Raw genomic sequence first — 27,281 nt, forward strand, 5'->3', positions numbered from 1 at the left:
TTTAAAAAATCTAGTAGAAGCAGCAGGATATCCAATTCTGGCAGGGTGTCAAGCAAGTATTATATTTGTAAACTATATGTACCATTACAATCACTTTTAAGTATTTATATTGGCATATGTATATTATACGTACTATGACAGTCACATTTAAGTATTTATACTGGTATGCGTAAACTATATGTACCATGACAATCACATTCAAGTATTTATACTGGTATGTGTAACTATATCTACTGGTACCATGACAATCACATTCAAGTATTTATACTGGTATGTGTAAACTATATGTACCATGACAATCACATTTAAGTATTTATACTGGTATGTGTAAACTATATGTACCATGACAATCACATTCAAGTATTTATACAGGTATGTGTAAACTATATGTACCATGACAATCACATTTAAGTATTTATACTGGTATGTGTAAACTATATGTACCATGACAATCACATTAAAGTATTTATACTGGTAGATGTAAACTATATGTACCATGACAATCACATTTAAGTATTTATACTGGTATGTGTAAACTATATGTACCATGACAATCACATTTAAGTATTTATACTGGTATGTGTAAACTATATGTACTGGTACCATGACAATCACATTCAAGTATTTATACTGGTATGTGTAAACTATATGTACAATTACAATCACATGTAAGTATTTATACTGGTATGTGTAAACTATATGTACCATAACAATAACATTCAAGTATTTATACTGGTATGTGTAAACTATATGTACCATGACAATCACATTTAAGTATTTATACTGGTATGTGTAAACTATATGTACCATGACAATCACATTTAAGTATTTATACTGGTATGTGTAAACTATATGTACCATAACAATCACATTTAAGTATTTATACTTGTAGATGTAAACTATATGTACCATGACAATCACATTTAAGTATTTATACTGGTATGTGTAAACTATATGTACTGGTACCATGACAATCACATTCAAGTATTTATACTGGTATGTGTAACTATATCTACTGGTACCATGACAATCACATTCAAGTATTTATACTGGTATGTGTAAACTATATGTACCATGACAATCACATTTAAGTATTTATACTGGTATGTGTAAACTATATGTACCATGACAATCACATTAAAGTATTTATACTGGTAGATGTAAACTATATGTACCATGACAATCACATTTAAGTATTTATACTGGTATGTGTAAACTATATGTACCATGACAATCACATTTAAGTATTTATACTGGTATGTGTAAACTATATGTACTGGTACCATGACAATCACATTCAAGTATTTATACTGGTATGTGTAAACTATATGTACAATTACAATCACATGTAAGTATTTATACTGGTATGTGTAAACTATATGTACCATAACAATAACATTCAAGTATTTATACTGGTATGTGTAAACTATATGTACCATGACAATCACATTTAAGTATTTATACTGGTATGTGTAAACTATATGTACCATGACAATCACATTTAAGTATTTATACTGGTATGTGTAAACTATATGTACCATAACAATCACATTTAAGTATTTATACTTGTAGATGTAAACTATATGTACCATGACAATCACATTTAAGTATTTATACTGGTATGTGTAAACTATATGTACTGGTACCATGACAATCACATTCAAGTATTTATACTGGTATGTGTAAACTATATGTACCATGACAATCACATTTAAGTATTTATACTGGTATACCTAAGCAATAGCTTCCATGAAAGAGATGCTGATGGTACTTACAAATTTAAGGTCTGTTTGAAGTAAAAATATCTTTACACTAAGGCCAAAGAAAGAATTGTTTAATAAGAGCTTTCAATATACTGGTCCACTGGTATGGAACAATATTTCCAGTGACATTAGGCATGCTTCTAGCCTTTCTTCTTTTGATCAGGCAGGCTTCTAGCATTTCTTCCTTTGATAAGGCAGGCTTCTAGTATTTCTTCCTTTGATAAGGCAGGCTTCCAGCATTTCTTCATTTGATAAGGCAGGAGGTGCCTAGCATTTCTTCTTTTGATAAGGCAGGTGCCTAGCATTTCTTCATTTGATAAGGCAGGTGCCTAGCATTTCTTCTTTTGATAAGGCAGGTGCCTAGCATTTCTTCATTTGATAAGGCAGGTGCCTAACATTTCTTCATTTGACTAGGTAGCTGCTTAGCATTTCATCCTTTGATCACTGGACAAAATCTTAGACACTTGAACAATCCTGGTAATGTAAGCACTTCTTTTTTCTCTACTTATAAATCTTTCTTGCAGATAAAACTTTTTCAATACAGTATGATATTTTATATATGTTTATGTGCTCACTGATGCTTGTACATATATGTTGCATTTGAAACTTTGATTTTCGGGGAAAAAATCAGTCTTTTAGTTTCCAGCCAAATTTATCATATTTTGCTGTATTTATTTTATCTAACACAAGGCCTTATTGTATGTTATTCCTGTGACTGATTCTCTAAATAAATGTTATTATTATTATTATTATTATTATTATTATTATTATTATTATTATTAAATTGCTGCAGAAACAAACCTCTGTTAAGCAATCACCTGCCTTGGGAGTCCATTTATATCACTTCCCGGAGGTGGGTGCTCCTTATAGGTTCTACTAAGAGAATGTTCCATTAAAAACTCCCAATTCCAACTTATCTGTGAATGAAGCAGCATGACATTGTTGTTGTTGTTGTTGTAGGGTTTAACGCCATTTTTCAGCACATGATAGGCTATACATGGCAGCCAGTATTAATGGTGGAGGAAGAACCCTGGAAAACCCTGGAAAGAACCACCAACCCACGAGAAGCAAGCAGCATAACATCATGTGTATTTAATTTCAAATGTACACATACATATTTAATTTCAAATGTACACATACATATTTAATTTCAAATGTACATATATGTATTAAGTTTTAAATATACATATATGTGTTTAGTTTCAAATATACTTATGTGTTTAGTTTTAAATATACACGTATGTGTTTAGTTTTAAATATACACGTATGTGTTTAGTTTTAAATATACATATATGTATTTAGTTTTAAATATACATATATGAGTTTAGTTTCAAATATACATATGTGTGGTTAGTTTCAAATATACATATGTGTTTAGTTTCAAATATACATATATGTGTTTACTTTCAAATATACATATATGTATTAAGGTAAAATAAGCTTTAACATGTTCAAAACAAATGTCACATAAGACAAATTTAATAATAGCTTTATTATTATTACATTGATCCCATTTGAGCTTCACAATAAGGTTGTAAAGATACTGTTATTATTATTACATTGCTCCCCCTTTTGAGCTTCATAGTATGGTTATAATGAGACTGTAGTTATTATTACATTGCCGGGGCCCCAAGTGGCCAAGTGGTCTAAAGCACTCTCCATCATGGATCACTGCCATCTCACCTCTGTCTGCGTAGGTTCAAGTCTCGGATTTGGCCAATGTGGGTATGTGAGAAAGCTTGCCAGTAGCTTCTCGAGGGTCGGTGGTTCTTTCCACCATTAATACTGGCCGCCATGTATAGCCTATCGTGTGCTGAAAAATGGCGTTAAATCCTACAACAACAAAAACAACATTATTACATTGCCCCCCAACCCTCAGGATCCTCTAAAGAGAGACAACCCTCCAGTCACAGGCCGCTAGGCACAAAAATAAATTTTTTGTTTCATTTTGTCGCCTCTCTGAAGAGAGACCACTTCTTTAATTAGGCCAGCTTTTCAGTGCAGAAGGTGTGGTCTTTTAAGAGGGGCACCAATATTTCAATAAACAGTTTCTAAAAGTAACAATTTTTTTACTTATGTCTCTAATACATTGGCAGGCAGTTTCCTAAACATTGATTTTGGTATGCAAATCAATTAATTTTTCAGGAAAAAAACTGTTGGAGGGGAAAATGAAATTCGAAAATATTTGCAAGACTGGGTTGCCTAGTTTATGTTATCAAAGAACCTGTGATTCGTCAATCTACAAATGCAAAAGAATTTATGTATTTTTGTTACTGGTCAATTACATTAATGGCTATTGACTACAACTGTCATTACTGGGAACAATATCCTTTAAAATATCACATTGTAAAGAACGGTGTTTTCAAGTGGATAGATTTATATTTACAGCTTTTTGGCATGCACATTTGTTCATTAGCTTCAAATTATTTTGTAAGAACTGCCATGTTTATGTCATAATCCATGAATTTATATTTAATTTATGAGATAAAAACAAAATAATAACTTAAGTAGACCATAAGAATTGCATAAATACTGTAATTTTGTGCACAAGTTGGATTATATTTCACCTAGCAATTGGCAAGCAGGATGTAGAGTGATTAGCAGTGAGTGCATAACAAAGGGTCCCAGCCACTACAATTTGCATCATCCAGCATTAAGGTGGCAAGGTATAGCTTTGTAAATTGGCCCCTGGCAAATTTCTTGTCTTAAAGCTATTTTTGTTTACTATTTAAAGATATGGATATATTTGTGAACTAAGTGTTTTGGGCTTGTGTTCTTGAAATTGATTTCAGGCATGTACACCTTCCATAGTTACATTGCAGTATGTTGATAGCGAAATACCAATAGTTGGCTAGGAAGAAGAGCTAGACTCCCATAACAGTAAAAACATGGATCTGGGGCAAGTAGAATATCTCAAAAACGGCTTGGATGACAACTATTTTCAGTTGCATCAGCCTGTTTAGTACATACTGTTTTGCAGAATTGTCATCTAGGGAAAGGGCTTGTGTTTGCACTGTGACATCACATGGTGTCAAAAATGATGTTCAGACATGAAAATTGCAGGTAGAAATTTGGGATTGGGTGCATAAACTTTTTCTGCTGTGAACTGCCATTGACTTTTCTGGTCAAGTGGATAATATTCTTATGCTCTGTTTTAATATAGGTATCTAAAAATATGGACCTTTTTGACCTCACTTGTGTATTTGATTTTTTATGATTTTTTATACTAGGTCACTAATTGTGGCATTACATTTGTACATAAAACCTGGCCCCTCCCCCCTAAACAGATGAGACCATGATGAGAAACCAACATGAGACCCATATGTATCTGATAATACTCACCTGTATGAAATCCACCTAGAAGCCATATGCGATAGTAGCTGGACAAGAAATAAAAACAAAAAAACTTCTGTTCAAATGTCATCTAGTGGTGTTGATATTGTTGTGAAATCTGTTTCATGGCTTCTAGATTTGTTATCTCTGTCCATAAGCTTCATCAGTCCTATATTGAAAGACAACTACACCAGAATGCTTAGTGTCAAAGTAGGTCAAATTCTGTTTAGCATTTTTGTTAAAAAGATATACAAGTATGCAAAAGGGAGACTCAAGATGTCTCTTTTTATATTTGTAATCTTTTTTTTTTCAATCAGGACATTCAGGCATATCAAAACAGTTACTCTTGACTCTCTCTTCACACAGCATTAGTATGCATTTGACCTAAATACAATCTTTTTCTTCAAGTGAACTGGTTTACAAAGACAAAAATACACAAAAAGGAAAATGCATCTTGTACGAAATCCAAGAGAATGGAATTTCAGAAAATGTAATCAGATCTTATAAATATAAATATATCTACTAAATTTATTTTTCTGCCTCAAGTGCTTTATGATTAACCTTGCTAAAAATGCTTCACTTTTTTTAAATATCCGACTCAAAACAATTTTAACTGTTGAAAAAATAAAAGATTACCAAAATAACCTGAAATCTAATCAGGACATTTACATATCCATAGACAAATGCAGGCAAATATTTGTACATGTTCAATTTGTCTTGCCAACTGTTGATAAAAATCTCTTCAAGACAGACTTACTGAACTGCAAACAGACATGTATGACCAAATCAATATGCCTTCACTAATTGATGCAGACAAAAGAAATTCAGTTGACTTGTTTATATACAGATGTACCTGATCTGATTAGATTTCATTGTCATTTAATTATTTGGATGTCTTTGGTTATTTGGACACAGTTCATCACTAGATGGTGTACATGTTTTGCAAACACAAATACAACCTTTAAAGTGTAAGTCATGTTTAAAGTGTAAGTATTGCTTAAAGTGTAAGTCATGTTTAAAGTGTAAGTATTGCTTAAAGTGTAAGTCATGTTTAAAGTGTAAGTATTGCTTAAAGTGTAAGTCATGTTTAAAGTGTAAGTATTGCTTAAAGTGTAAGTCATGTTTAAAGTGTAAGTATTGCTTAAAGTGTAAGTCATGTTTAAAGTGTAAGTATTGCTTAAAGTGTAAGTCATGTTTAAAGTGTAAGTATTGCTTAAAGTGTAAGTCATGTTTAAAGTGTAAGTATTGCTTAAAGTGTAAGTCATGTTTAAAGTGTAAGTATTGCTTAAAGTGTAAGTCATGTTTAAAGTGTAAGTATTGCTTAAAGTGTAAGTCATGTTTAAAGTCATGTGGTATCTTATAGATGATATAGTGGATAGGAAGATAAAGTAAGTAATTACTTATATACATTGGAATCTTATAAATGGAAACATGAACCTTATAGTTTATCAAATTTTATTTCTATGCATTAATGTCTTATTAGGTAAATTTCCTTTTAAAAAAAATCTTTTTGTTTCCATAGTTACAAATACTAACAAGAGAGAGAGGATATTTGTTTGAAATGAGTGAATAAAAATAAAAGATATATTTCATTGTGGGGGTGAAAAACTTAGTATTTGCAAGATGAAATATAGCCATTATTAACTCACAGCAAACAAATTTTCTTTTTATTTTATGTAAAAATGTATTGGCTAGCAAGTTGAACAGAATAACAAATTTAAGTAGCCAGTTTGGATACTGTATGATTTCAGTGGTTTACCATTTCTGTTCTGCAGTAGTTTTGCAATTATTTGCACAGAATATGTAAACAGCAACATGATTCTCCTTGCCAATTTAAAGTAAAATAGTACATTAGGAAAACAAATACATTGTGTCCTGTTGTATTCAAATTCAAGCAATCTGATTCAAATTAGATCTCTACTTTCCTACATGAGGATCTCACAGCAACTGATTAAGGGTCATGTTCTGGTGACCTTTGTTATTACCATGATAGCTAATTTTATTAGCTAATCAGGTGAAGTCTTAAACCTTCACTTTTGGGAGAATGAGCAGTATGGCTTAAGAGGATCAATGTGTGCCAAATGATATGATTCACTTTCAAATTTCTGAAAGTCATATTTCGATTGGCTAATTCAAAGGTCACCAGAACATGACCCCTAATTGGTTGCTGTCTTCATGCAGGACAGTGGAGATCTGATTTTAATCAGATTGAACTCAGGCTGGCTTTAAATAGAGACAGCCATATTTACCTCTTGACTATGCTTATAGTGTTATCCATGTCTATAGATGGCCAGTGAAAAATTAAACTTTCAGTGAAAATTCTGAAAATTCAGTAATTTGTGTCCTACCACAAAATACAAATTGACTAACCTAATCCTGTGATGAGAGAATTTACACACTGTGTGTGTGTGAGACAGACAGACATATAGACAGAGACAGAGAAGAGTGAGAGATCATTTTGAGACAATCCCCAATCTAAAGAAATGGATCTACATAATGCGGCCTCCAAGGTTTGCCTATAAACATGTATGGATATTCAAGGTACAAATGAATATTGAATTTTTTTCTTCAGATTTTGGTCTTACAATGTAAACAATTGAGGCAAAAGTGAAATCAAAACCCAATTACAAGTTTATTCTTGGTATTGCAATGTGTAGCAAAAAAGTTTGGACAGTTGCAGATGATGCCAAGAATTGCATAAATGTCAGATTTAATTTCTAGTATATAAATGGTGTACTCTGCTTTGTCATTGGAAACGACAGCCTGAGGATTTCTATGTACTTTCATGAACAGTACTTGAAGGAAATAAAACTCAATAAATACAAAATTATTCAATAACCAAGTTAATGAATAAAGAAGTATGGCACAGCTGTTTCTTTTAACAAGTAAATTAAATTCTGTATATTCAATGACCTGTACTTGGCCAATCTCTCCTCTGTCTCTTTCTCTCTCTGAAACACATGCACGCACACACATGCATGCATGCAGGCACACACACACACAAACAGAATGCTATTTTCCCCATTAGGCAGACATGACAGCTGCCTAAAGCAGCACAAAATTCAGAAGGTGGCATATTTAAAAGTTTGAATATCTGAATTTGTTTTAAAAAATGTTTTTATTGTAAAATGTTTTTAAAAATTTCACAATGAAAAGGCAGAATGGCCCTAGGCTTTGGTTGTAAGGCACTGTTTCAGGCAGATGGAGCAGGTGTAGCAACCCAGAGATGGCAAAAGTCATACACACATACACTTGAGGAAGGGGCCCTGAGTGGCTGAGTGGATCACTGACATCTCACCTCTGTCTGCATGTGTTTGAGTCTCAGGCTTGGCCAACGTGGCATGTGAGAAAGTATGTCAGTAGCTTCCTGTGGATCAGTGGTTCTTTTAGAAGTTTTCCTGGGTTCTTCCTGCACCACTTATACTGGCCACCATGCAGTGCCTATCTTGTGCTGAAAAATGGCATTATACTGATAACAACATCAACAACAAACTGGATTGTATCATTTGCGGTACATTAGGACATTCAAGGCAAATGGAATTCATTCAGAACATTCTGGTTTTGGACTTGTGATAGGACATATAGGATTATGTGGGGGATTTAATTCCCAATACTGTAAGTGTCTCTTCAATTTTCATAGTGTAACTTAGAGAAATATATTATTTGTTGATTTTACAAAACTTTTTGAGTTTGCTTCTTTCAGCTACACTGCATGTCATCTTTTATCCAGTTTTTTAAACGTTACAAAATAATTAATTTTCCCACTGTCTGAATAATACCCATAACAACATAACTACTTATTCCACTGTTTGAATAATACCCATTACAAAATAATTACTTTCCCACTGTTTGAATAATGCCCATAACAACATAACTACTTATTCCACTGTTTGAATAATACCCATTACAAAATAATTACTTTCCCACTGTTTGAATAATACCCATAACAACATAACTACTTATTCCACTGTTTGAATAATACCCATTACAAAATAACTACTTTCTCTACTGTCTGAATAATGCCCATTACAACATAATTACTTTTCCCATTGTCTGAATAATACCCATAACAAAATAATTACATTTTTCACTGTCTGGATAATCTTGTGCCAATGAAAATGATAATTTTTTTGTTAGAATTACCTTCTTTGAAAAACTGAGCATGTCTTCATTTTTATCTATCATTCTTTCCTTTATTTAAATGTAGTAATTAAAACACTTGTAGTATATATTAGAGGGCCTCAAGAGAGAACATTATTTACTAACTGAATTACATTCACTAAACAAATTATTATTATTATTATTATTATTATTATTATTATTATTATTATTATTGCTGCTATTATTATTATTATTATTACTGCAGAGCAAAGTAGAATGGCAATATTTGTCAGCATTATTACAGAACAGCTGTCATCATACTAGAAACATGCTGAGTTTTGTGCTGCAAGTTTAGTGTTCCTGTTGTACTGGAAATGTACTGGCAATTCATTTGCTTCCAGGCTGTCATATTTGCCATAACATTATGTGTTATGTGAAATCACCATTGTTTCACTTAGTAAGGTTTCTTTGAATATGATATTCAGTTAATCTTCAAAAAAATATTACACAGAAAGATAAATTTGTTGACCACCACTATCTATGTTCCTAGCATGTAGTCTGTTTAAACACTAAACAATCCTACTTAGATCCCATGTAAAACAACCTAGAGGCAGTTTATACAATGGATTATCTGAGGCGATTGAAAGGTAAGGTAGTCAGAGACAAGTAACTACCATTTAACAGATTACTTAATTAACTGCGAATAATTAGGGTGAAGCATGTCAAATCCTTGGAAGACTGCTGTGGAAGAGTCCAGTACACTAATTTGCACTGGTAAAGTGGAACAAGCCAATTCATTTAAAGTTATAGGTAAATCAAAGAAATGCATGCTCAAGCATAAAATTTATTAAACATCATTGCCTTGAATGAGAAAGTTGAAGCAATCTTTATTAAACATCATTGCCTTGAATGAGAAAGTTGAAGCAATCTTTATTAAACATCATTGCCTTGAATGAGAAAGTTGAAGCAATCTTTATTAAACATCATTGCCTTGAATGAGAAAGTTGAAGCAATCTTTATTAAACATCATTGCCTTGAATGAGAAAGTTGAAGCAATCTTTATTAAACATCATTGCCTTGAATGAGAAAGTTGAAGCAATCTTTATTAAACATCATTGCCTTGAATGAGAAAGTTGAAGCAATCTTTATTAAATATCATTGGCATGTTTGTTATAAGTGGATTTCAAGCCTTATAAGAAAATATATTTCCCAGGTCAGAATAGTGTACAAGTTTGATTCATGGTAGAAGGTAAAATGTTAAAATGCAGCCATGATTCAATAAAAGTTAAGCCATCTGCAAAGCAAAGCCCAGCAAAACCAAATTAATTTTTTGGCATATTCTGCAACCACCCTCCTGTCATCAGCCATTCTGGAGCACAAGACATCCATTGACATAGCAACACCACCTAGCAGATTTCACACCCCTCACATCAATGCAAATGCAAAAAGATGGTTTTCTATGCTAAGAAAAATTAAACTAGATTTTTAGGGAAGTCTGAACAAAAGTACCATCCCGTCTTTAATAATTGCACAGATGAACACAAATGATGCTTGCATATCCTTCATCCCATGCCCAACTCAAACCTACTGAAAGCAGTGAAGACAGCTTTAATTAAGAAAATATTCCACTGCCAAAGGATGATAAAGACTTGGCATATTTATCTTTTTATCAGTTTATTGTCTTTCTGTTTGGGAATATGTTACTGCCAGCATGTTTGTGTCCTGTCTGTGTGTGTCTGCATGTGTGTGTCTGTGTATGTGTGTCTGTATGTATGTGTGTCTGTGTGTGGTGATGGCATTGGATAATGCTGAATCTACCAATTAGTTTGGATTTAAGTGTATTAAATGCTTTAAAACATGTCATTTTTTAAAATAAAATTCAAATCTCCAGTAAGTTTCAATAAACTTAGATGAAAAGATAGCTCAGAAGCCCCAATATATCAGTACCGATAACAGGGCCCCGAGTGGCTGAGTAGTCTAAGCACACACCTTTATGGATTACTGCCATATCACCTCTGCCTGTGTGGATTCAAGCCTCAGGCTTGGCCAATGTGGGTATGTGAGAAAGCTTGCCAGTAGCTTCTCATGGGTCAGTGGTTCTTTCTGGGGTTTTCACGTGTTCTTCCTTCACCATTTATACTGGATGCCATGAATAGCCTATCCTGTGCTGAAAAATAGTATTAAACCTTACAACAACAACAACAACAACATAGATTGTTCTCAACTGGACATTGTTGCTTTATCAGGGTCATGTGCACTGACCTCCACCCTTGGGATCTCATAACACAATAACAACACTGTTTAGGTATATGGTAGGTATGGACTGTTCATCATATACATATGCAAACAGTGTAGACCCAGATCTATCATCCCATAATAATCAAGCAGATCATATTCTGTGCTGCTTCTCATAAAATGTTTATCCATATACCCTCCCATAATAATCTGGCAGGTCACAGTCTATACCATTCCTCAAGAAATGTCTATACATGTACCATCCCATAATAATCTGGCAGGTCACAGTCAATACCATTCCTCATGAAAAAATACAACAACAGATTTGGGTCTACCCTATTTGCCATATAATGTTACAATGAATGCAACAAATCTTCATTAGTATCATTACAGATTGAAAATTCATAAGTGGGGTATTATATTCATTCAATTTCATTACAATATATCGAAAATTCATGGACCCCATATTATTGTTGCTAGCTCCCAGCCACTGGACCGGCAGCCCGTATGAATACCAATCAGCCATCATTAGAAGAAGTGTTGTTCACAGAACAGTTTGTGATATTGATTAACAAGAAGATATATATTCCTTGCATGTTGTGCATGTCAGACAGATTGTGATGGATGGTCAGACAAATGGACAAGTCCAGAGAACAATCACCATATTGAAATCTCTCATTTTGATTAGGATACAAGCATAAGACCCAGTTGGCCTGTAAATCAGCCTCAGTTTGACAGCCTCAGACACAACTTAAGTGATCAGCCGGAGTTTAATGATGAAGGTCCAGCTCCTATAGATTGCCTGACAGAAGACATGACTGCTAAAAGCACCAATTTACTTTAAGAGCAATGTTAATACTGTGACAGGTTCATGACAATTTTAGGACAATATTTCCTGGTTTAACACTGTGAGAATTTTGAAATAATTTCTGACTAGCTAATATAAACAGAAAAAACAAAATGGTGAAAATGGTGAAAAAATAAATTTATTTGACTTCATTCACCAAAGAGGTTTATCACTGTTGGCAAATGAATGCAAAGAAACAAAATACTATACATACTTATATGAAATTTACACTTGAATACCAACCGTGTTGTTCTTGTTGTTGTTGTTACTATTGTTTTGGAGTTTAATGCAATTTCTCTGCACAAGATAGGCTATATATGGTGGCCAGTATAACTGGTGGAGGAAGAACCAAGAGAAAACCCCAGTAAGAACCATCGATCCACAGGAGGTTACTGACAGATTGTTAACAGTGCAGACTCAAATATATCATAGCCTAATATATGTCCAGATCGGAATCTATAATGTTTGTATGACATCACTAATTGCTGATTGGCATTACCACTACAATCTTTGTATGACATCACTAACTGCATGATTGGCATTGCCACTCCAATGTAGTATGACATCACTAACTGCATGATTGGCATTGCCACTACAATGTAGTATGACATCACTAACTGCATGATTGGCATTGCCACTACAATGTAGTATGACATCACTAACTGTTGACTGGCATTGCCACTCCAATGTAGTATGACATCACTAACTGCATGATTGGCATTGCCAGTACAATGTAGTATGACATCACTAACTGCATGATTGGCATTGCCACTCCAATGTAGTATGACATCACTAACTGCATGATTGGCATTGCCACTACAATGTAGTATGAATTCACTAACTGCATGATTGGCATTGCCACTACAATGTAGTATGACATCACTAACTGTTGACTGGCATTGCCACTCCAATGTAGTATGACATCACTAACTGCATGATTGGCATTGCCAGTACAATGTAGTATGACATCACTAACTGCATGATTGGCATTGCCACTCCAATGTAGTATGACATCACTAACTGCATGATTGGCATTGCCAGTACAATGTAGTATGAATTCACTAACTGCATGATTGGCATTGCCACTACAATGTAGTATGACATCACTAACTGTTGACTGGCATTGCCACTCCAATGTAGTATGACATCACTAACTGCATGATTGGCATTGCCACTACAATGTAGTATGACATCACTAACTGCATGATTGGCATTGCCACTCCAATGTAGTATGACATCACTAACTGCATGATTGGCATTGCCACTACAATGTAGTATGACATCACTAACTGCATGATTGGCATTGCCACTCCAATGTAGTATGACATCACTAACTGTATGATTGGCATTGCCACTACAATGTAGTATGACATTACAAACTGTATGATTGGCATTGCCACTCCTATGTAGTATGACATCACTAACTGTATGATTGGCATTGCCACTACAATGTAGTATGACATCACTAACTGCATGATTGGCATTGCCACTACAATGTAGTATGACATCACTAACTGCATGATTAGCATTGCTACTAAAATATATGTATGACATCACTAATTGCATCACTAGCATTTCATAGCAATGTATGTATGATATCACTATATAAATTATTGGCACTGCCATAGCAATGTATGTATGACATCACTAATTAAATTACTGGCACTGCCATTGCAATGTATGCATGACATCACTAGTTAAATTATTGGCACTGCCATTGCAATGTATGTATGACATCACAAATTAAATTATTTGTACTGCCATTGCAATGTGTGTATGACATTACTTCTTAAATTGTTGGCACTGCCATTGCAATGTAGTATGACATCACAAATTAAGTTATTGGCACTGCCATTGCAATGAAGTATGACATCACAAATTAAATTATTTGTACTGCCATTGCAATGTGTGTATGACATTACTTCTTAAATTGTTGGCACTGCCATTGCAATGTAGTATGACATCACAAATTAAATTATTTGTACTGCCATTGCAATGTAGTACGACATCACAAATTAAATTATTTGTTCTGTCATTGCAATGTATGCATGACATCACAAATTAAATTATTGGCACTGCCATTGCAATGTATGTATGACATCACAAATTAAATTATTGGCACTGCCATTGCAATGTATGTATGACATCACAAATTAAATTATTGGCACTGCCATTGCAATGTATGTTTCACATTACTACTTAAATTGTTGGCACTGCTATTGCAATGTATGTATGACATCACAAATTAAATTATTGGCACTGCCACTGCAAAGTATGTTTCACATTACTACTTAAATTGTTGGCACTGCCATTGCAATGTATGCATGACATCACAAATTAAATTATTGGCACTGCCATTGCAATGTATGTATGACATCACAAATTAAATTATTGGCACTGCCATAGCAATGTATGTTTGACATCACAAATTAAATTATTGGCACTGCCATAGCAATGTATGTATGACATCACAAATTAAATTATTGGCACTGCCATAGCAATGTATGTTTGACATCACAAATTAAATTATTGGCACTGCCATTGCAATGTATGTATGACATCACAAATTAAATTATTGGCACTGCCATAGCAATGTATGTATAACATCACTAATATGATGACTGGCATTTCCACTACAATGTATGTATGGTGTTCACTGAATTGTCTTTCTTCATGACAAAGTTATGGTAAGCTCAGAATGGAAGACAAGACTGTGATCATCAATAATATATGCAAAGTAAGGAAATCAAACCAATCATGTTAAGGTAGCTGTCCATAGTACTAATATCTCCATCTTTATACAACTTGCCTGAAGGAGATAGGAACTGGTCAACCATTAAATAATGATAAAACTCTGATGAGGCGACAGCATTATTTACATAATTAGTTTCAGCAGCAGTTCATGGAAGCAGAAGGTGTAGTGAGATTAAATTTGGTAAGAAGATCCAATTAGTCTTCCTTCCCTATATGCCTGTATTAGAATCCCCTTCCCCCCCTTCCCTATATGCCTGTATTAGAATCCCTCCTTCCCTATATGCCTGTATTAAAATCCCCCCTTCCCTATATGCCTGTATTAGAATCCCTCCTTCCTTATATGCCTGTATTAGAATCCCTCCTTCCCTATATGCCTGTATTAGAATCCCTCCTTCCTTATATGCCTGTATTAGAATCCCCCCTTCCCTATATGCCTGTATTAGAATCCCCCCTTCCCTATATGCCTGTATTAAAATCCCCCCTTCCCTATATGCCTGTATTAGAATCCCTCCTTCCTTATATGCCTGTATTAGAATCCCTCCTTCCCTATATGCCTGTATTAAAATCCCCCCTTCCCTATATGCCTGTATTAGAATCCCTCCTTCCTTATATACCTGTATTAGAATCCCTCCTTCCCTATATGCCTGTATTAGAATCCCTCCTTCCCTATATGCCTGTATTAGAATCCCCCCTTCCCTATATGCCTGTATTAAAATCCCCCCTTCCCTATATGCCTGTATTAGAATCCCTCCTTCCTTATATGCCTGTATTAGAATCCCTCCTTCCCTATATGCCTGTATTAAAATCCCCCCTTCCCTATATGCCTGTATTAGAATCCCTCCTTCCTTATATACCTGTATTAGAATCCCTCCTTCCCTATATGCCTGTATTAGAATCCCTCCTTCCCTATATGCCTGTATTAGAATCCATCCTTCCCTATATGCCTGTATTAAAATGCCCCCTTCCCTATATGCCTGTATTAGAATCCCTCCTTCCCTATATGCCTGTATTAGAATCCCTCCTTCCCTATATGCCTGTATTAGAATCCCTCCTTCCTTATATGTCTGTATTAGAATCCCCCCTTCCCTATATGCCTGTATTAGAATCCCTCCTTCCCTATATGCCTGTATTAGAATCCCTCCTTCCCTATATGCCTGTATTAGAATCCCTCCTTCCCTATATGCCTGTATTAGAATCCCTCCTTCCCTATATGCCTGTATTAGAATCCCTCCTTCCTTATATGCCTGTATTAGAATCCCCCCTTCCCTATATGCCTGTATTAGAGTCCCTCCTTCCTTATATGCCTGTATTAGAATCCCCCCTTCCCTATATGCCTGTATTAGAATTCTCCTTCCTTATATGCCTGTATTAGAATCCCCCCTTCCCTATATGCCTGTATTAGAATCCCTCCTTCCTTATATGCCTGTATTAAAATTCCCTCCATTCCATCTATGCTTGTATTACAATCCCCTTCTGTCCCTATATGCCTGCATTAAAATGCCCTCCCTTCCTAATCTATATGCCTGTATTTAAATGACCTACATTCCCTATATGTTTGTACATGTATTTTTCTTTAAAATCTCCCCTTCCCTACATGCCTGTATTAAAATGACCTCCCTTCCTTTCCTATATGTGTGCAATAAAATGCAATCCCCCTGATGCCTTTATTAAACTGCTCCCTCTTCCTTAGCTATATGCTTGTATTAAAATGACTTCCCTTCCTTATCTATATGCCTGTATTAAAATACCCCTTCCCTTCCTTATCTATATGCCTGTATTAAAATGCACCCTCCCTTCCTTTCCTATATGCCTGTATTAAAATCCACTCCCTTACTTCCCCATATGCTTGTACATGTATTAAAATGCCCCCCTCCCCTTTCCTATATGCCTGTATTAAAATGACCTCCCTTCCTTTCCTATATGCCCGCAATAAAATGCACTCCCCCAAATGTTTGTATTAAAATGCATTCCCTTCCTTTGCTATATGCCTGTATTAACATGCCCCCCCATATGCCTGTATCAACATGCCCCCCCCACCAATATGCCTGTATTAAAATGATCTCTCTCTTCCTTAGCTATATGCCTGTATTAACATGCCCCACTTCCCTAAATGACTGTATTAAAATGATACTCCCCTTCCCTATATGTCTGTATTTAAATGACCTCCCTTCCTTTCCTATATGCCTGCATTAAAATCCCCTCCCTGAATGCTTGTATTAAAATGCACTCCCCCAAATGCTTGTATTAAAATGCACTCCCTTCCTTAGCTATATGCATGTATTAACATGCCCCCTAGCCCATATGCCTGTATTAAAATGCCTCCCCCCCTTCCCTATATGCCTGTATTCAAGTGCCCTCCCTTTCCTATATGCAGGGACGTCATGGGGGGGGGGGGCAGGGGGGCAATGCCCCTGCATGAATTTGCATGTGCTGTAAAATTGCTGTAGCCTATATAAAAAAATTAACAAGCCCGTCAGGTTCCTCCCCCCGAAAAAAATGTGAAATGACATCCCTGCCTATATGTCTGCATTAAATGCCCTCCACAAATGCTTGTATTAAAATGCACTCCCTTCCTTAGCAATATGCCTGTAATAAAATGCCCTCCCCCTTCCCAATATGCTTGTGTTAAAATGCTGTCTCTTCCTTTCTTGTATGCCTGTATTAAAATGACCTCCCCAAAATGTTTGTATTAAAATGTCCCCCCTTCCCAGTATGCCTGTATTAAAATGTCCTCCCTTCCTTCCCTATACGACTATATTAAAATGCCACCCTTCCCTATATGCTTGTATTAAAGTGACCTCTTATCCCTATATGCTTGTATTAAAGTGACCTCTTATCCCTATATGCTTGTATTAAAGTGACCTATATGCTTGTATTAAAGTGACCTCTTATCCCTATATGATTATATTAAAGTGGCTTCTTATCCCTATATGCTTATATTAAAGTGACCTCTTATCCCTATATGATTATATTAAAGTGGCTTCTTATCCCTATATGCTTATATTAAAGTGACCTCTTATCCCTATATGCTTGTATTAAAGTGACCTCTTATCCCTATATGCTTGTATTAAAGTGACCTCTTATACGCTTGTGTTAAAGTGACCTCTTATCCCTATATGCTTGTATTAAAGTGACCTCTTATCCCTATATGCTTGTATTAAAGTGACCTCTTATATGCTTGTATTAAAGTGACCTCTTATCCCTATATCTATACGCTTGTATTAAAGTGACCTCTGATTCCTATATGTTGGTATTAAAATGACTTCCTATCCATATATGCTTGTTTCAAAATGTCCCCCACTCTTTATATGCTTGTCTTAAAATGACCTCCATTGACCATATGCTTGTATTAAAATGCCTTTTCCTCCCAATATGCTTGTATTTAGATGCCCTCCCTTCCCTATATGCTTGTATTCAAATGTCCTGCATTGACTATATTCTTGTATTAAAAGGACACTCCTTCCATTATGCTTGTATTAAAATGACATTCCTTCCAATATGCTTCTATTGAAATGTCTTTCATTAACTATATGCTTGTTTTAAAATGAACATCCTTTCCAATGTGCTTGTACTAAAATGCCCTCCACTTAGTGACATGTACCTTCTTTCATCAACAAATACTGCTGAATGGAAAATCCCAGGATAATGTATGATGCAAATTCAATAGAATTTACTTTATATATAACAGCTGTGAAATATCAGTGCATCTATTTAGGAAACATTGGACATTAATTTCTTAATATTTCCAACACTGGAGGTTTGCCATTTCTTACAGAGGGTATTGCATTTGTGACATGTAGCTGGGGGGCTCCAAGTGGCTGAGTGGTCTAAAGCACTGTCTGTTATGGATCACTGCCATCTCACCTCTGTCTGCATGGGTTTGAGTCTCGGATTCAGCCAATGTGGGTATGTGAGAAAGCTTGCCAGTAGCTTCTCATGGGTCGGTGGTTCTTTCCGGTGTTTTCCCGGGTTCTTCCTCCATCATTTATACTAACCGCCATGTATAGCCTATTGTGTGCAGAAAAATGGCATTAAACCCTACAACAACAACATGTAGCTGGCATTTCCATTTAGTGCCATGTAAGCATTGTCTAAACTTTTAAAATGAACTGACATTTCCATTTTGTTTCATGTAAGCATTATGTAGTGTTATGTAAGCATTGTGTCAACTTTTAAACTCAATGCAGTTTTTCAGTTGTAAGTATATGCTTGCAAGTGTGATGAAGAGTGTGTGTAAACTAATATGGTATGCATAAGTGTGATGAAGAGTGTGTAAACTAATATGGTATGCATAAGTGTGATGAAGAGTGTGTAAACTAATATGGTATGCATAAGTGTGATGAAGAGTGTGTGTAAACTAATATGGTATGCATAAGTGTGATGAAGAGTGTGTAAACTAATATGGTATGCATAAGTGTGATGAAGAGTGTGTGTAAACTAATATGGTATGCATAAGTGTGATGAAGAGTGTGTAAACTAATATGGTATGCATAAGTGTGATGTAGAGTGTGTGTAAACTAATATGGTATGCATAAGTGTGATGTAGAGTGTGTGTAAACTAATATGGTATGCATAAGTGTGATGAAGAGTGTGTAAACTAATATGGTATGCATAAGTGTGAGAGAACACGTACAGTGATAACACAAGAATTAAAAAAGTGATACCAAGAAGATTAATACCATACATTGCTAACAAGAAGATTAATACCATACAGTGATAATAAGATTAATACCATACTGTGATAATAAGATTAATACCATACAGTGATAGCAAGATTAATACCATACAGTGATAATAAAATTAATACCATACAGTGATAATAAGATTAATACCATACAGTGATAATAAGATTAATACCATACAGTGATAATAAGATTAATACCATACAGTGATAGCAGGATTAATACCATACAGTGATAATAAGATTAATACCATACAGTGATAATAAGATTAATACCATACAGTGATAGCAAGATTAATACCATACAGTGATAATAAGATTAATACCATACAGTGATAATAAGATTAATACCATACAGTGATAATAAGATTAATACCATACAGTGATAATAAGATTAATACCATACAGTGATAATAAGATTAATACCATACAGTGATAGCAAGATTAATACCATACAGTGATAATAAGATTAATACCATACAGTGATAATAAGATTAATACTGTTACACGCACACAGGTATTAACTTGACCAAGCGGTTGTCAAACCCTGGCGCGATTCTCGCTAGAAGTCATAAGTTTACCCCAACTTTCCAAAAACTTCCATACAACTTCAGTTGTAAATTAGAAAGCCCAATGTGTCCATTCTATGCCTAAATTTTCCTCTAATTAATGCAAGACCACAGATAAACCAAAATGCCAACTATCTATCAACCGCACATCTGCATGTTTTACCTTCATCATGTTTCCATACTGCCAACCGTTCATGCCTTAGAAAATATATGAGTACTCCCTAACAATGGGAACTATTTTAACTCCGCCACCTTAGGCTAGTCAATGTATGCTTTCCAGGCACATTTCGCCAATATAACTGCACCATATTTGCCCAAATGGTGACATAAACGGTGTCTGCCAAGTCGCTTTTTATTTATTCCCTTGTGTAATTTACCAGTTTAATACCGTAAGTACTGTCCTTGCAGTCACGCTACCAATGTATACCACTAGATTTTAATATGGACTATTTTACTACAGGGACATTCATTCGGTTTTGGTCGGAATTCACTACTAGTGAACCATGACATCATGGAAACACAATAACACTTCACTCCATGACGTTTGCTCCTAACAATTAGCTCATTAGTTCGGGCTAGGAATATTTCCATGGTGCCGAATTCCAATAATCACAAAAGTAATCACACAAATCTAAGAATTCATTAAAACGGGGCGCTATAACCAAGTACGCATACTCTAAATTTATTGCAATACCATACAGTGATAATAAGATTAATACCATACAGTGATAGCAAGAGGATTAATACCATACAGTGATACCAAGAAAATGAATACATAGTGATAACATGAAGATTAATACCAAGAAGATTAATATTATACAGTGATGCCAAGACGATTAATACCATACAGTGATGCCAAGAAGATTAATACCATACAGTGATAACAAGAAGATTAATACCATACAGTGATGCCAAGAAGATTAATACCATAGTGATGCCAAGAAGATTAATACCATAGTGATGCCAAGAAGATTAATACCACACAGTGATAACAAGAAGATTAAAACTATACAGTGCTGACAAGAAGAGTAATACCATACAGTGATAACAAGAAGATTAATACCATGCAGTGATACCAAGAAGATTAATACCTTACAGTGCTAACAAGAAGATTAATACCATACAGTGATACCAAGAAGATTAATACCATACAGTGATGCTAAGAAGATTAATACCATACAGTGATAACAAGAAGGTTAATCCCATACCATGATGCGAAGAAGATTAATACTATACAGTGATGCTAAGAAGATTAATACCCTACAGTGATGCCAAGAAGAATAGTACCATACAGTGATAACAAGAAGATTAATACCATACAGTGATGCCAAGAAGATTAATACCATACAGTGATACCAAGAAGATTAATACCATACAGTGATAACAAGAAGATTAATACCATACAGTGCTAACAAGAAGATTAATACGATACAGTGATAACAGAGAAATAATACAGATAACAAGTTTAAATACTGAATATCTCTTTTAATAAAGTCTGACAGATAATACAAATGCATTATTTAATACAAATGCATTATTTAATACAAATTCTAATTTTCTGCACACAGATGCATGCCAACGTTTACAAGAAACAAATTTAATTGATCAAGTCAAGTCTGTCCTAAACCTAATGAAAATTGATAAACTTCGACAACCATTCATCAGACGGGGTAAAATTCAGAAAATCATGCAACGTACAATGTAAAATTTTATCAAAAAGTTTCCATACAAGTTTGAAAGGAAAGCCAAAATGCAATGATGTCAGAAGATTGTTCATATAGGTAATAAAACATAAAGGTCACATGTACTAAAAAGGTAAATGTCAAAAACAAGTGGTCCTCATGTCTATACACTAATGTACAGCAGTCCCTTCATTTCTTTTAAAGCGTCCTCAAAGCTATCACACATCAACATTTGTCATTTAATGAAGGTTACTGATTTGGTCCAACAAGTCAATCTGTTCATCTTCTCAGTATCAAGTCTTTGTCATGATGTACTTTAAACTGCATAATTAACAAAACGTTTATAACTTTATCAACTTAATTCTGTCAATAATCTTTACCAAATACTTAAATAGTCTTTTAAAGTCTCTCACTCTGCAAAATGTGAAAATAGTCACTTAAAGTCTCACACTTTACAAAAGGTGAAAAAAGTCCCTTCAAGTCTCCCACTCTCCATATATGAAAATACTGCTCTGGTGGCCTAGTGGTTAGAGCATCTGCCTCGGATGTGGGAGGTCTTGGGTTCAATCCCCAGTCGAATCATACCAAAGACTTGCAAAAATGGTACTAACAGCTGCCTCGCTTGGCACTCAGCATTAAGAGGTTAGTGTTAGGACTGGTCAGCCTGGTGTCAGAATAATGTGACTGGGTGGGACATAATGCTACATGTCTGTGGCATGATGCCCCAGTGCTAGACATCACTATAAACTGTCACACTGCAGACATCATAGTGATATGACTGAAAAATTGTTAAAGCTATGTTAAAAATCCAAATCACACACACACACACATGTGAAAATAATCCCTTCAAGTCTCCCACTCTACAACATGTGAAAATAGTCCCTTCAAGTCTCCCATGCTACAAAATGTGAAAATAGTCTCTTATAGTCACCCACTCTACAAAAGGTGAAAATAGTCCCTTCAAGTCTCCCACTATACAACATGTGAAAATAGTCCCTTCATGTCTCCCATGCTATAAAATTGAAAATAGTCTATTATAGTCTCACATTCTACAAATGTGAAAATAGTCCCTTCAAGTCTCCCACTCTACAACATGTGAAAATAGTCCCTTCAAGTCTCCCATGCTATAAAATTTAAAATAGTCTCTTATAGTCTCACGCTCTACAAATGTGAAAATAGTCCCTTCAAGTCTCCCACTCTACAACATGTGAAAATTTTCCCTTCAATTCTCCCACTCTACAAAACATTTAAATAGTCTCTTAAAGTTTCCCACTCTACATAATGTGACAATAGTCCCTTCGAGTATCTCATTCTACAATAAAAAGAGAGGACAGCATGATAAAGACAATAGTGGTGTTAAAAACCAGTGATGTCAACAACATTCTGCATTTTCATCCTATAATTTAGAACTTAATTCTCAATTAAGTGAAATGCCAACGGCTGTCAGATTGTATGATACAAATCAGCATTATGGGACTGCCAATTTATATACAAATTAAAACTTCTCTTGAACTCTGACCCTTCACAAAAAACAAGTTAACTAAGCTCCTTTAATTATATCATCTAAAATAAACTTGCCAGAAGGTTCATATTTGCTGATATGGAATAATATTAAATCAAACAGTCACAACATCCTGAGTCACTGTCCAGGAATTTGGGATTAAAATGGATTCTCAAAACCCATGATAAAGAACCCTGAAATTTTAATTTGACTGGATAATGACCAATCTTTAACACAGATATTAAATTTGTAATTTGTCAAATTTGAAATTCTGAAGAGAACAGGAAATCAGATAGAGACAGAGTTTCAAAACCAATTGTCGTTATGCCGGTGGGGAGGGAAGGGGATCTGGAAGGTTTTCATGCAAGATAACTAGCAGTTCTTTCAGCATTTTCATGAATAAAAATCTATACATGTCTGAAATAAATGAGCCAGATGCTAAAGAAGGAAAGCAAGAACTGCCGTTGCATTCCATTACAAATACAGTGAACTATTCCATTTCATATTTTCCTACCACCACTCTCTACCCAGCACGGTATTAACCAACCACCACCACTCACCACCCAGCACAGTATTAACCAACCACCACCACTCTCTACCCAGCACTGTATTAACCAACCACCACCACTCTCTACCCAGCATGGTATTAACCAACCACCACCACTCTCTACCCAGCACGGTATTAACCAACAACCACCACTCTCTGCCCAGCACGGTATGAACCAACCACCACCACTCTCTACCCAGCATGGTATTAACCAACCACCACCACTCTCTACCCAGCACGGTATTAACCAACCACCACCACTCTCTACCCAGCACGGTATTAACCAACCACCACCACTCTCTACCCAGCATGGTATTAACCAACCACCACCACTCTCTACCCAGCACGGTATTAACCAACCACCACCACTCTCTACCCAGCACGGTATTAACCAACCACCACCACTCTCTACCCAGCACGGTATTAACCAACCACCACCACTCTCTACCCAGCACGGTATTAACCAACCACCACCACTCTCTACCCAGCACAGTATTAACCAACCACCACCACTCACCACCCACAAAGTGGGTCATAATCACAAATATGATGTGTTTTCACTGTGAATGTATGGATTAGGTTTAGTCATTCAATATTTTACAAAAAGGCCTGAAGTTTGTTTATATCGAGCCTATGATCAAAATCATTTCCTCTAAAACATACCTAACCTTGACACCATGTTAAAAAATAAGTTCAATGGTGTCATGTAATTAATAGCCTTATCTTCCTAATGATTCATCAAAACTATGAAGTCAATTCATTGAGGTGTTTAGAAGACAGACACAAATGAAGAAAAAAAATCGTGCAAATTTTCTGTAACTGCAACCTTATCTCCATGGCTAACAGGACAAGAGAGTGTCAAAAAATTAATTGCCATAGCTTCATAATGATTCATCCCAAGTATGAAGAAATCCATAATAAAGTAAAGGAAATATAAGCCAGTATGAAAACACCCATCATGAAGTTAGGTAATATAAGACAATATGAAGAAAATCCATCAAGGAGTCAAGGAATTATAAGTCTGTATGAAGAAAATCCATCAGGGAGTTAAGGAAATATAAGCCAGGATGAAATAAATAAATCAGGGAGTTAAGGAAATTTAAGCAAGTATCAGGGAGTTAAGGAAATATAAGCTGGATGAAATAAATCCATCAGGGAGTCAAGGAAATAGAAGCCAGGATGAATTAAATCCATCAAGGAGTCAAGTAATTATAAGCCAGTATGAAGATAATCCATCAGGGAGTCAAGGAAATATAAGTCTGTATGAAGAAAATTAATCAGGGAGTTAAGGAAATATAAGCCAGAATGAAATAAATCCATCAGGGAGTTAAGGAAATATAAGCCAGAATGAAATAAATGAATCAGGGAGTTAAGGAAATATAAGCCAGGATGAAATAAATAAATCAGGGAGTTAAGGAAATTTAAGCAAGTATTAAGAAAATCCATCAGGGAGTCAAGAAAATATAAGCCAGGATGAAGATAATCCATCAGGGAGTTAAGGAAATATAAGCCAGGATGAAGATAATCCATCAGGGAGTTAAGGAAATATGAGCCAGGATGAAGATAATCCATCAGGGAGTTAAGGAAATATAAGCCAGTATGAAGAATTGAATGGGGGAGTTAAGGAAATATAAGCCATGATAAAATAAATAAATCAGGAAGTTAAGGAAATTTAAGCAAGTATGAAGAAAATCCATCAGGGAGTCAAAGAAAATATAAGCCAGGATGAATATAATCCATCAGGGAGTTAAGGAAATATAAGCCAGGTTGAAGATAATCCATCAGGGAGTCAAGAAAATATAAGCCAGGATGAAGATAATCCATTAGGGAGTTAAGGAAATATAAGCCAGGATGAAGATAATCCATCAGGGAGTTAAGGAAATATAAGCCAGTATGAATAATTAAATGGGGGAGTTAAGGAAATATAAGCCAGGATAAAATAAATAAATCAGGGAGTTAAGGAAATTTAAGCAAGTATGAAGAAAATCCATCAGGGAGTCAAAGAAAATATAAGCTAGGATGAAGATAATCCATCAGGGAGTTAAGGAAATATAAGCTAGGATGAAGATAATCCATCAGGGAGTCAAGAAAATACAAGCCAAGATGAAGATAATCCATCAGGGAGTTAAGGAAATATAAGCTAGTATGAAGAAAATCCATGAGGGAGTTAAGGAAATATAAGCTAGTATGAAGAAAATCCATCAGGGAGTTAAGGAAATATAAGCCAGTATGAAGAATTGAATGGGGGAGTTAAGGAAATATAAGTCAGGATGAAGAAATTTATTATGGAGTTAAAGAAATATAAGCAAGTTTGAAGAAAATCCATCAAGGAGTTATGAAAATATATAATGAATTTAAGGATATATATACAAGTATGAAAAATCGATCAAGGAGTTACAGAATTAATCATGGAGTTAAGGAAATATAAACCAGTATGAAGAAAATCCATCATCATCAAACTTAAGGAAATCTAAGCATGTATGAAGAAATTCATACTGGAGATGAGAAAATATAAACCCAGTATGAAATATAAACCTAGTATGAAATATAAACCCAGTATGAAGAAAATCCATCTGATCTAAGGAAATATAAACCCAGTATGAAGAAAATCCATCTGACCTAAGGAAATATAAACCCAGTATGAAGAAAATCCATCTGATCTAAGGAAATATAAACTGAGTATGAAGAAAATCCATCTGATCTAAGAAAATATAAATCCAGTGTGAAGAAAGTCCACCTGATCTAAGGAAATATAAACCCAGTATGAAGAAAATCCATCTGATCTAAGGAAATATAAATCCAGTATGAAGAAAATCCACCTGATCTAAGGAAATATAAACCCAGCATGTAGAAAATCCACCTGATCTAAGGAAATATAAGCAGTTATGAAGAAAATCCATCAGAGAGCTACAGAAACCCATCATCGAGTTAAGGAAAGTTAAACAAATGCAAAACCTACAACCAAATTCTTTACACAAATTATCAATTACTTTGAACTTTACTCAAAAGTCAGTATGGAGCTAGTATGTCAAATTATGAACAAAACCAATCAAATGGAGTAGTGGCCTTATAGCTGTTTATAGCGGTATGAAACCAGCTGGCCAAGTTTGTTCCCAATCCCTAAAGCCCTTCACGATTCCATGTGACATTTTCAAACTGAGGAATTTTACACATGTGCATCCACAACTGTATGTTTCATGAGCCCCCACGAAATTACCACAGCTCAATACAGCCACTGTGATCTTCTGGTATCACTGTTATTTTTTAT

The sequence above is a fragment of the Sinohyriopsis cumingii genome, chromosome 7, assembly GCF_028554795.1.
Source record: "Sinohyriopsis cumingii isolate HCF-2022 chromosome 7, ASM2855479v2, whole genome shotgun sequence".
Taxonomy (NCBI): Eukaryota; Metazoa; Mollusca; class Bivalvia; order Unionida; family Unionidae; genus Sinohyriopsis; species Sinohyriopsis cumingii.